Consider the following 13,762-nt stretch of genomic DNA (forward strand, 5'->3'; position numbering starts at 1 on the left):
ACATAAGGCACCCGATGTGGGGCTGAGTATGCCATGGCTGTGCTGGCTCGCCACAGGAAGAGGGGGAAAGAACCATTCTGAAATGCACCAGAACACTCTGTTCTTAACAACCCTCCACTCAGGGGAAACCAATTAACCAGACCCTAACCCAGTGATGCGAACCTTTTGAGCTCGGCGTGTCAGCATTTTGAAAAACCCTAACTTAACTCTGGTGCCGTGTCACATATAGAAATTTTTTTATATTTGCAACCATAATAAAACAAAGACTTATATTTTTGATATTTATTTTATATATTTAAATGCCATTTAACAAAGAAAAATCAACCAAAAAAATGAGTTCGCGGGTCACCTCTGACACGTGTGTCATAGGTTCGCCATCACTGCTAACCTGTGGAGGAATGATCAGAACCCAACTCACCAGGGGAAGAGGAGTAACCCAATCCAGCCATGCTACCCATCCTGTCCCACTTCAGGGGCAAGAAGACCCTTGAGAAATTCTTGCAATGTTCACAGCCCCCAAGCATAGGCTCACTGAGAGAATGAGATCTAGTCACAGGACTGTGGATGCTCCTCTCCCTCCTCACCTCGCCCCCAGTCACTCAGGGCCTATTTACAGCATTTCTGACAGGGGTGAGGTGGTAGCTCATTGTGGTGGCAATTTGCACTTTCCTGGCGATTGGTGGCGTTGAGCACCTATTCATATACTTGGTGGCCATTTGGATGTCTTTTTTGGAAAACTGTCTATTCTGCCCATTTTTTAAAATTTGGATTGTTTGGGCTTTTTTGGTGGGAATGTCAATTGGTGCAGCAACCATAAAAAACAACATGGAGGTTCCTCATAAATTTAAAAATAAAACTTCCATATGATCCAGCAATCCCAGTTCCAGGAATATATCCAAAGGAAATGAAAACAGGATATTGAAGAGATGTCTGAATTCCCATGTTCATTGCAGCATTATTCACAAAAGCCAATATATAGAAACAACCTAAATGTCCATCAATGGATGAATAGATAAAGAAGATATGAAATGGAAACACACACACACACACACACACACACACACAGAGAGAGAGAGAGAGAGAAATACTCATTATCCATGAGAAAGAAGGAAATCCTGCCATTTGCTACAAAATATTAAATATCTTACAATTTTATGTGCCAATTAAGAAAAAAGAAAAAGAAGAAAAAACAATTAAGAAATGGACCAAAGATCTTAAGTGGGCTACCTAAAGATATGTAGATGGCAAATAAGCATATGAAAATATATTCTACATCAGATGTCATCAGGGAAATGCACATTGAAACAACAACAAGATATCACTACACAGCTGTTAGTGTGTGACCAAAATCTGGAACACTGACATCAAATGCTGGTGAGGGTGTGGAGCAATAGGAACTCTCACTCGTTGCTAGTGGAAATGCAAAGCGGTAGGGGTACTTTGGAAAGCAGCCTGTCAATTCCTTACAAAACTAAACCTAATCTCGCTATACGATACAACACTTGCACTCCTTGGTATTCACCCAAAGTGGTTGAAAATTTATGTCCACAAAAAAACCTGCAGAAGGATGTTTATAGCACCTTTATTCATAATTGCCAATTTTTGGAAACAACCAAGATGGCCCCAGCCGTTTTGGTTCAGTGGATAGAGTGTCGGCCTGAGGACTGTAGGGTCCCAGGTTCAATTCTGCTCAAGGGCACACGCCTGGGTTGCAGGCTAGATTCCCAGTGTGGGCTGTGCAGGAGGCAGCTGATCAGTGATTCTCTCTCATCATTGATGTTTCTATCTTTCTCTCCCTCTTCCTTCCTCTCTGAAATCAATAAAAATATTTTTTTTAAAAAAAATAAGGTATAATAGAAACTGTAGTCATAACATTAAATTTGAAAAAAAGAAAACTACCAAAATGTCCTTCAGTAGGTGGATAAATAAATTTTGGTATAGCAAGACAATAGAATATTATTCAGGGTTAAAGCTAAATGAGCTATCAGACCATGATAAAATATGGAGGTAACATAAATACATATTACTAAGTGAAAGAAGCCCAATCTCAAAAGACTTCTTACTGCATAATTCAAAGCATTAGACACTCTGGAAAAAGTAACAATGTGGAGACAGTATAAAAGGTATATGAATGGCAAACAGGCACATGAAAAGATTCTTAACATCATTAAACCTTGGGGAAATGAAAATTAAAACCACAATGAAATACCAGTACACACCAACTAGAATGACTAAAATTAAACAGAAAAATCAAGTATCATTGAGGATACGGAGCAATTGGTATTCTTATATAATAATGTTGGTTGAAATACTTGAAAATGATACAGCCACTTTGGAAAACAGTTTAGCAATTTCGTATAAAGTTAAACATACACTAACCATAAAACCCAGCAATACAATACTAGGTATTTACCCAAGAGAAATCAAGACATATGTCAACTGAAATACTTGTTCAAAAGTGTTTCTAATAGCTTTATCTTAATAGCCCCAAACTAGAATGAACCCAAATACCATCAACTAGGGAATACACAAACTAGTGTATCAAAAAGATGTAACAATTTTCAGCAATAGAAAAGCAAAAGAATCAATGTTCTGATATTTGAAATACCGTGGATGAATATTCAAAGCATGAATGGAAGAAGTCAGACATAAAGATTACATACTGTTTAGTTTCATGTATGGAGAAGGCAAAACTCTAGCAATAGCCCTAGCCGGTTTGGCTCAGTGGATAGGGTGTTGGACCCCAGACTGAAGAGTCCTGGGTTTGATTCTGATCAAGGGCACATACCTCGGTTGCAGGCTTGATCTCCAACCCTGGTCAGGTGTGTACAGAGGTAACCAACAGATGTGTGTCTCTCTCACATCAATGTTTCTCTTTCTCTCTCCTTTCCACTCAATGGAAAAATACCATCCGGTGAGGATTAACAAAAAACAAACAAACAAAAACAACTATAGCAATAGAGAGCAGACCAGTGGTTGCTTGGGTCTGTGGACAGGTGTGGGGAGACTGAATTCAAAGGAAGTACAACACAAAGAAATTCGGGGGATGATGGGAAAGTTCTATATTTCCATGTGGTGGTGATTTGGACTTTCAAACTTACTTAAATTGGTGAATTTTGTATGTAAATTATTCTTCAACTTACCTAATAAAAATAGGACAAAAATATCAATGTCTGAAAGTTAATTGTTCATAAATGCTTAGATTCGGACAATTCTCAAAGGATCTAATGAATAAATTATTAGATGAAACCTTTTTTTGGTACTATTGTTAAGCAGAGAATGATAGATGAGTAGTTTTGACCAACATAGTAGATAATGAAGTTTCCAGATTAAAAATAAAGCAATCAACTCATAGGCTAACCATCATTCAATCACACACACATTTTCGGTCCAAATATTGTATTATTTCTTTGTAATTTCTAATTGCCAAAAGTAGACACTTGGAACAAAGTATAAGAAAAAAGAGATCCCTGGCCAGGTGGCTCAGATGTTTGGAGTGTTGTCCCATATACCAAAAGGTTACAGGTTTGTATCTCAGTAGGGAAGGCAACTGATCCATGTTTCTCTCTCACACATCAATGTTTCTCTCTCGCCCCCAACCCATCTCTCTCTAAAATCAATAAAAACATCTCCTAGGGTAAGGATTTGAAAAAATTAACTATTTTTAAAATGCCATGGGCAGGACCAGAGAAAAAGGATATGCTTTACTCCTCATGAACATTGCAAAACTTTGAATAAAATAGTAAATAACCAGTTCACATATTCACAAAAGCCAGGTGACTACGAAAGAAGATTAGTAACCTCAGATCAAATTCATAGTCAATGGAACATAGTCCAGTTTATCTAGGAATTCTGAATTTTTTTCTCAGTTAATCTGCCAGAATAGTACAAGAATGACATTTCCCCTAAACTGAATTTCAACTTTGTATTGATTGGCACTTCCTAGGTTGAACGTATGTGTCTTAGGCTTTCTCCGATCATGGCATATCCAATATTACACATGTAACAGGCGCTTGCTATATTGTCATCTTTGCAAGCAAAATGATGCCACTGTAAGTTATTAGCATATGAATTGCTCTAATCCCTTGAAAGGGAATAAACTGTCACAAATGCTCAGGATAAGGGAGGTTACTCCTTACTTCAGTGCACTTCATTAGAGAAATAAAGACATAAATGGAATTTCTTAATCCATAGAACACCTGTCACAAAACATAAAAAAACCACTTTCTCATTTAAGACTAAACTAATTTTCTCCACGTCTTCTGTCTTCCTATATAGTTAGCATCATAAGTAGGGTACTACAGCATGATAGTATTTGGAAAATTTGGACGTCTTAGGTTTTTCCCAAGTTTTTCTTCACAACTTGTTCTTTCTTCAAAGGAACCATGCAAATTTCACAATCACAGGCTTATAAGAAGCCCAGCAAGTTTAGCTGGATTTATGAAGCCATTTTTCTGATACTTGAACTAAGGGAGGGAGGGGGTGAGATAGATAGATAGATAGATAGATAGATAGATAGATAGATAGAGATAGATAGATAGATAGATAGATAGATATTAACATGAGGCAGTGTAGCATCAAGCAGTGGTCCTCAAACTTTAGCCTGCACCAGAATTACCTGGACAACTTGTTGAACACAGATGGCTAGGCCCTACTCCAGTTTCTAATTCAGTATATCTGGGATAGAGCCTGAAATATTGCATTTCTAATTCCCAAGAGATGCCATTACAGGTTCTGGGGACCCATTTTGAGAGCAACTGGCATAAAAGTTAAGAACATGGGTGTTGGTATAAAAAAAAAAGGCTGTGGGTTTGAACTAATTATGATCAGTCTACCATCCCTTTGAGTAAATTTTCTAAGCCTCAGCTTCCTCATCAATAAAATAATAATAGTTTCATGTCTTTTTACTGATGAGAGGATTATATAAAGTGCTTATAACAAGTTTATCATTGCATGGCAGACTCTAGACATAAATAATCATTACCGACTCATAATCACCAATAGTAGTTAACCATGGAGGCTGGTGGCATTTTGGAAAGGGTATCCTAGAGCTTGTAACCAGGTGAGTATTTTCCTAGCTCCTCACTCTATAAAGCTCCAGACTTTCTATCCATGAGCTCTGACCCTCAAAGCTAAGGATTTTCTTAGCAGCTAAATCGATGAGCCTTGCTTTTTCTTTCTCTCGTCTATTGATAGAATGTAACTTCAGTGCTAAAAGAAAGGGAGAGTTAAGCAAATCCTTGCTATCCTGTCAATAGCTTTCAGATTAGCAATGATCTGAGGTAGAGAGGAGATCCAGATTACTATTAGTTTTAAAATATATTTTTATTGACTTCAGAGAGGAAGGGAGAGGGAGAGATAGGAACATCAAAGATGAGAATCATTGATAGACTGCCTCTTGCACATCCCCTACTGGGGATCAAGCTTGAAACCCAGGCATGTGCCCTGACTCAGAATCAAGCCATGACCTCCAGGTTCATAGGTAGATGCTCAACCACTGAGCAACACTGGCTGGGCAGATCCAGATTCTTAAGAAGCCAGACCTGTTAGGCTGTGTGCTAACGCATACACCTTGGAGCTTCTCTTGTGGGCTGGCTATTGAATGGAAGCTGGTCAAGCAAAGATCTTCCCTAAATATGATCCAAGAGCGTTTATGAGTTAAATGAATTAATAAATAAACATCCTCAACACGTTGTAGGGGCACCACACAGAGCAATGGATCAACTCATCTTTAGTGAAGAGAGGGACTTCTAGATGTAAAAAGAAAACTTTTATAGCTTAATAACTTTCTGTTGACTAAAATGATACCATTTATTATAATTCATCAGAGGAAAAAAGGAGTGGCAAGCTAATAAAAAATGGCTATCTCTTTACTCTAGAAAGCAATTAGACTTCAGTTAAATTAGTATGGTAGGACTTGAGCACTTTATGTTTAGAATATATTTGCATGTTTATTAGGCCTCAGTTTATTATTTAAATAACTAGAGATTTGAAAATCTGCTTAGAGTATAATTTCCCCTCTGTGGTTTCTATGACTACTCTCCTCTGGATTTTATGAACTCGTCCTAGTCAGACGTGTGGCTGTTGCTGCAGTAATAGGTTCCAGTTCTTGAGGAAATTACAATATTTGTAACAAATATATTTTTCCTGCCCCTACAGGGCATTTAGCACAATATCAAATACACCGCATGCTTATTGATTCCTTTGTTTAATCAGATGTACTGTGTTTAAAGTTCTTTGCAGTTCTCCAAGAGGTGTGGGAAATATTTTATGTCTCTGTAGAAAGGCATCTCAGTACCAATTAAGGTGAGAAAATTAATAGCTAGTGATTATCTAGTACTTCCTGCCAGGCACTGTTCCAAACCTTTATGTACTTTATTTTATTTTAATTTTTTGTACTATCAAGTAAATTACAGTTTCATTTTTTATCTTCACAAGATGACATGTTTTTATTGATTTTAGAGAGAGAGAGAAAGAGAGAGAGAGATTGGTTACCTCACATACATGCCCCGACCAGGGATTGAACCCGCATCTTAAGTATGTGCCCTGACTGGGAATCAAACCCACCACCTTTTAAGCCACAGAGCTAGGGCAACCCTTTTCATACTTTAATTTTACTTAATCTTTACAACAAGCCCAGGATTTAGTATCGTTGTTCCTATTTTTAAGATGAGACAACAGAGATTCAAGCAGGTTAAAAAATTTGCCCAAAGATTTTTTTTTTTAAATTTGCTAGTAAATGACAAAAACAGGTTCTAAATCTAAACCCATGCAGTCTGGTATCCTGATTCCTTCATAACTTTGCTATGTAGAGAGTTTGTTTCTTTCAACCTGAGGCATATAACTTGGTTCTACATGAAGGTAATGAATAGCCCATTAGCTGCCATGAATTGAATCAGCTAGTGAACTAGGTATAATGTACATTGATATGTTTCTTTCTGGTTTGAGACAAACACATACAGTTATTTAAATATTTCTAGGAATTCACCCATGGCCAGAGGTGTTCCAAGGTACTTGGCAAAGCATCACTAGAAACATGAAGAAATATTCCAACACCCTAAGACACTCATCTACTGATTCCCTTGCTGGTATGACATCTTTATTTCAGAAAATTCAGGGGCCCTGGTGCTTAGACTGTTTCGTAGATGGAGAAATCTAAGACCCAAAACAGACCACTTATTCTGTGCCACCCTCTTCATTTCTTACATTTCAGGAACCCCTGTGGTCAGACCCATTACGTAGATGGAGCAATTTGAAACACAAACAGTTCATGATTTGCCTAAATTTCACTCAAAACTTGTGAATTAATCTACAACTGCTATTCAGTGTGTTAAAAAGCAATAAAGATGTTCTAAAGTCTTTAGAAGAACCGTAATTTAAACTGCACAAGAAAATGAAGTTTGATCACATATCCTTAATAAGGACATTATTTAATAAATAAGAAACCCTTTCTAGTTATTCTATGAAATTAAACGATATAAGATTTTATAGAAAAAAATCACTCCAATAAAATGCCTATTTCATAGTTCAATTAGCTCTTTATTGAACTCTAATTGGATTATACTCCGTCTTCTCACCTCTCCCAGATGATATTTTTAATGAATGAGATGGACAATTTAGAGATTACACACTTATCCCTACTCTCAGTTGTCTGGAAATCATTCTGACGATTATGATCTCCAGGGCTCTTCCCATTTTCCCAAATTTTCATTCATGCTATGATCAAACAACATGAGGCGCATTCTCACCTCCCAAAGCACGTAAAACAAGTTCACTGCCATAAATGAAATTAGCCTTGGAAACTGCATTTCAATGCCATCGTGCTGTAGTGTTTCTTCCTCTTTCTTTTTCTTCTCAACCCTCCTCCCAGCCAATGGCCATAACTCAGTTCTCAGCCTCTTCTTCATCGCCCGTTTTCCGAGATATTTACTACACAACCTATAAATCATAAAACAATGACCTCTGTAGCATGAGCAGGATGAGCAATTGGCTTCGCGTTGGACAGACCTAGATTTATAGCCCAGTTCTGCCCTTCTCTGGCTCCCTGACCTTGGACATGTGAATTCATCTCTCTCCGTCTCTGTCTCCTCATCTGTAAAATGGAGTAATAAAAACGCTATCAAATGTTGTCAAGAATAAACAAAATGATGCAAGCTGAAGGGTAGCAGGACATGCCATCCAAAATATAACCGTAGGAGTTCAGGACCCACCACCCTAAAATACGTTACTTTGGCATTGTGACTATGTTGAGCTGCAGTCACTTGAAAAACACAAATGCAGGGCAAGGCTTTCTTTGAACTCCCCTTGTCTGCCTAAAGAGAAATCCTCCAACAGGAACTCAGTTGTCATAAATCTCCCCGGGAGCTCCATCATTGCAGAAGAGGAGACGAAGTAGACACCACAACCTGACAACTGTGTCACAAACTCTCATACCACCCATCTATTCTCCTAACGGCTCCTTCACCTTTCTAAGAGTTATTTACCGTCCCTCACGAGGCCAGCATCCATCGTCCCCTCTCCCTATTAAGATGGAATTTCATCCTGAATCCTAAAGTCACCTCTTTGGGAGTTACTCACTTTTCCTGGGTATTACCCATGCATATATGAGGTGTGCATGTTAACAAACTTCTGCTTACTCCCCCCACCACCCTTTTTTGACCTATCTTTTTTTTTTATAGGGATCTCAGCTAAAAACTCAGAAGGAGAAAGGGTTAAAATGTTTTTCCTTCCCTACAAAATTGTAACTTAGCAACAGAGCCAGGCATAAGTATATGCTCAGTAAAAGTTTAGGGAACTGAAAAAAAGCAATGCATTACTTAAGCCATATTTGTTTCTGAGATGGGCTACAAGAACCCATGACATTGCCAAGGCAAGGGGACAAAGAATGTCGCTCTGCAACTTGTTTCTGGAATGTCCCCACATCCTTGACACTTCCGCACTTTCACATGAAAAGCCAGGTCACTGCCTTGGTCTAACATATCCTTTTATGTTATATCTAAAATAAAAAATGTCTTTGGGGGTGCTTCTTGCCGGTAGCAGCCTCCTTATGCAGCTCTTCGTATGGGCCTTAAAATGGTACTTCGTATTCCATATGTCTCTCTGTGCTTTTCCTATTTCCCTGCCTTTAATGTAATACATTTTAGTCCAGTAGGAATTCTTTCTAAGTTACCGAGTACCTGAAATGCCCTCTCTCCTAACTGGGCAGCAAGGAACCCTAACACGGCTTTTCCGCTTCCAGTTTCTCTTCAGCCATTTCAGGCATCCAGGTCCTACAGATCTCTGATACCTAAGAGGAACCTTCTATCAACAAGTAGCCCTCCCCTTCCTGCCTCAGGGTAAACCTTAGGCCCCTCAGAGGCAGTTAGTGCTAAGACCCATCCCTCTACCTGCTCTGCTGGTGCTGGCCACCCCCATATCACAGGCCTCACCAGGAACCCAGCCAACACCAACCCCCATGAAGCCATGTTCTCCATACAAGCCTGACTCATCTGGCTTTTATCCTCTGCCTCCATGTCTCTTTTCCAGGGTCAGAGTCTTTCTGAAAGTTGAGATCCCCCTCCATACTGACACCCTGTCCCCCGCCAACCACAACAATTCCCCTCCTGAGCCAGGAGAGGGTAAAACATCAACACAGACTTCAACTGTGTCCAGCTGAAGTGGACTCTGCAGTCACCCCCTAATTGCTTTGGTACACAGATCATTTGACTTTTTATTGCTCTTTGTCACATCTATTCCTGGATCCTGAGTTTATACTTGCCGAAGCTCAGAAAAGAGCATAATTTGTGATGAATTTACAGTTCTCAAATTCTATGATGACAAAAGTCTGGAAGCAAGCCATAATATTCAAGTTTTATTATTACTTTTATGCTTTTTTCTGGAGTCTGTGTAAATCAAGTGGTGATGCTTCTATTGGCCAGAGCTATTTACCTAGTCAATGCCTTTTGAATCCTTCAAACATAAGCCAAATATTTCAGTGGTTTAATTGCTCTCCCCAAACTTGGTTGATTATCAGCATCAGATGGGATAGCTTTTCATAAATACAGATTTCTGATCCCCACAAGGGGCCTATTAAACTTTTGGAGTTGAGGTCATAGAATATTTGTCCCCCCAAATGTTCCCCAAGTGATGTGGGTAATGAGCCCAATGTGAAAACAAATGAGCAGTGATGGAATGAGATTATTCAAGGAACCTGATATAATCTTAGCCAGAGGAAAATCTTTCCCTGAGCCTACCCTTGGCCAGTTCCTATATCTTGTGTATGGTTCCTCAGCTTAGTGGAGTGTAAGGTGCACATAATTAAATCCAACATGACGATTAGATGAAAGATTCAAATCACACATGCTATACGTGGTGCCTAGGCATGGGCACAACATATTTCTGGCAAATGTTCTCCTAAGCATAACAGTAATAATATTTATTGAGCACTTATTAGGTTCTTACTCTCTTAAGTGCTTTGCATCTATTATCTCCTTTAGTCCTCATACCTTATGAAATTGAAATGAAATATTAAAGCTGCCTACCCCTACTACTCATATCTATCCAAAAAGCTCATAGCATAAATCCCAGAGCAAATAAGCACAATTTGGGCTGAAAGCCACATTTTCCCACAGCTACTTAATCAGTCATGTGTTTGAGGATAAAGTATCCATTCTACATTTCTCTCCAGCAGAAGGCCTACATACATTCTAGACAGCAAAATCATCATTTAAAGTATAAGAACATATTGTCCCACAAGCTGGCTTACCAAATTAACTCCCATAGCACAGACATCTATGTGAGATGTCTTTTACACATTTCAGATGATCAGACACTTCAAATGTAATATTCATCTGCAAAGCCTTCCTTTAGACATAAAAGCATTGATTATCATTTCCCTCAATGTCGGATCAATGTGAGAGGCTAGATAGGTTAATGGAGAGGACACAGGTCAAAAGCATGTGTTAGTAGTCTTAAGATGAGTTTCTTTGGCCAAGTCACTTACTTCTCTATGTTTCTGTTTGATTGATTTGTTTATTTTCAACATATTTACTAGATGCCTGTTTTTGCTAGGCATTGTGCTACATACATACTTAGGGATAAATCTGTGAACAAAATGGAAACAAAGCATATGGGCTACTGGGGAGGCAGAAATTAAACAAATAAAGTCACATAGTAATATGTTAAGATTAACACATCGATGCATAATTTACACACAATGTTAGCAATGTATAAAGGAAAAGTATTGGGAGTAACATTCTACAAGAGGATGTAGATTTCAATGTCACTCTGAGGACATGAAAGTAACATCCAAACTAAGTCAAGGGAAAAGCATCCTGGGAATATTAGGTGCAAAGGAACTTAGCATTTTGAAGAAAGCTAAAGAAGGCAAACATGCCAGAGTATAAAAGGTGACGAAAGAGGCCCTGGATGAAGTAATTATGTTTATTTTAATCCTGAGTTTAACCGGCAAATACTGAAATATTTAAGTCAATAAAAAGAGGACATCGCTATATATTTCACAGTTGTTTTCTACCTAAGGATTAATGTGATTGCGTTTATGGCTACACCTTATACTAGTGTCATACAAAGTAAGGTAGCTTTTACTTTTACTACTAGCAATTTTTTTCAACATACACACTATAGAGCAGCGTTTCTCAACTTGTGGGTCGAGACCCCTTTGGCGGTTGAACGACCCTTTCACAGGGGTCGCCTAAGACCATCCTGCATATCAGATATTTACATTATGATTCATAACATTAGCGACATTACAGTTATGAAGTAGCAACGAAAATAATTTTATGGTTGGGTCACAACATGAGGAACTGTATTTAAAGGGCCAGAAGGTTGAGAACCACTGCTATAGAGACTCTTCTTTTTTTTTCTTTCTTTCTTTTTTCCTTTTTTTTTTTTTTTTTTTTTTTTTTTTGGTTAATCCTCACCTAAGGATATTTTCCATTGATTTTTTTAGAGAAAGTGGAAGGGAGAGGGAGAGACAGAGAGAGAAACATTGATTGGTTGCCTCCCACATGGGCCCTTGGTACGTATCCTTGACTAGAATCAAACCCAGGAACATTCAGTCTTCAGGCTGATGCTTTATCCACCGAGCCAACCTGGCTAGGGTGAGACTCTTCTTTATTGTGTCTCAAGAATTTTCCAAAGAGCACTGAGGAAGAAGGATGCGTAAACATTACACTTCCAGAAAGACAGAGTTCTGGGTAAACCTGATTCTGAATCATTTGCTTCTAAATAATAGATACTAGACAATTTTATGACAGGATATTAATTATTCATTTGGATAATTTAAATTGATTTCAAATTATACTATATCATTTTCTATTAAATTTCAATCAGACTGCAAGGAATCCATTAAATTCCAAATCATTATCATTAATTTTCATTAAGATGCACGGACACTAAATACATTCCATCTCTTAAACTCAATATTTCAAGGATCCATTTAATCAAATTACTGTGGCTCTGAGTCAGGTCTTGGCTTCTGCCCTTCATGAATAACAATGGTTTTGGATCAGAAGGCCAGTCTGCACGTGCTGATATTGTTGAATTACTATTGTGTTAGACTTACTATTTAATACCCTTTATTTTGGTATGATTGATATACAACAAACTACACATATTTAAAGTGTTTAATTTGATGAGTTTTGACATCAGAGTATATCTACTAGACAATCACCACAGTCAAGATAATGAGAATATCCATCATCTTCAAAAGTTTCCTAGCAGCTCTTTGGAGCCCCTCCACCCAATCTATCTTGCTGTCACCCCACTTCCCCCACCTCAACCTCACAAATCTGTAGGCCATCAATGATCTGTCATACAGATTAGATTGCATTTTCTAAAGTTTTCTGATTTTTTTTCACTCAGCATAATTATTTTAATATTCATCAATGTTGATGTGTGCCTTAATGGTTCATTCATTTTTTATTGATAAACACTATATATATTTGTGTGTGTGTGTGTATATATACATATATAATAAAAGCATAATATGCTAATTAGACCTGACGTCCTTCCAGACGACCTTTCGGACAAAGCCGGGGCTGCGAGGGAAGCCCGGGTCCCAGAGGGAAGCCCGAGTCCTGGGTGCCAGAGAAAAGCCAGTGTCAGCAGCAGAGGGGGGAAGGAAGGCCTACTCTTGCACAAATTTCATGCATCGGGTCTCTAATATAACACATACACACACATATATACATATACTAGAGGCCTGGTGCACAAAATTTGTGCACCCGGTGGGTGGTCCCTCAGCCCAGCCTGCACCCTCTTGCAATCCGGGAGACCTCGGGGGATGTTCAACTGATGGCTTAGACCCGCTCCCTATGGGAGCCAGGAGTCGGACATCCTTAGCACTGCCGCGGAGGCGGGAGAGGCTCCCACCACTGCAGCTGCACTCGCCAGCCATGAGCCCGGTTTCTGGTTGAGCGGTGCTCCCCCTGTGGGAGCGCACTGACCATCAGGGGGCAGCTCCTGCATTGAGCATCTGCCTCCTAGTAGTCAGTGCGCATCCTAGTGACCAGTCATTCCCTGGTTTGGTCAATTTGCATATTAGCCTTTTATTATATAGGATATGTGTGTATCTACACTAATAAAAGAGAAACATGGTAATTGGCGTACGACCGCTACCCTTTTCATTGGCTAATCAGTGAGTATATGCAAATTAACTGTCAGCCAAGATGGCGGCCGGCAGCCAGGCACTGAAGCGAGCACGAGGCTTGCTTGCTGCGGACTCCAACGTTCCCCGCCTCACTTGCCAGCCTCTCAGCTGCAA

The 13,762-nt window shown here is 39.0% G+C and overlaps 1 protein-coding gene across 1 annotated transcript in view; it reads right to left on the minus strand.

Moving 5' to 3' along the window:
- The window catches only part of LOC102258093 (metabotropic glutamate receptor 7), a gene marked incomplete at its 3' end in the record, with an annotated part of 416,098 nt that overhangs the window by 261,202 nt on the left and 141,134 nt on the right, over positions 1 to 13,762 (minus strand). The gene's annotated exons all lie outside the window — the stretch shown is intronic.

The sequence above is a fragment of the Myotis brandtii genome, unplaced genomic scaffold, assembly GCF_000412655.1.
Source record: "Myotis brandtii unplaced genomic scaffold, ASM41265v1 scaffold1647, whole genome shotgun sequence".
Taxonomy (NCBI): domain Eukaryota; kingdom Metazoa; phylum Chordata; class Mammalia; order Chiroptera; family Vespertilionidae; genus Myotis; species Myotis brandtii.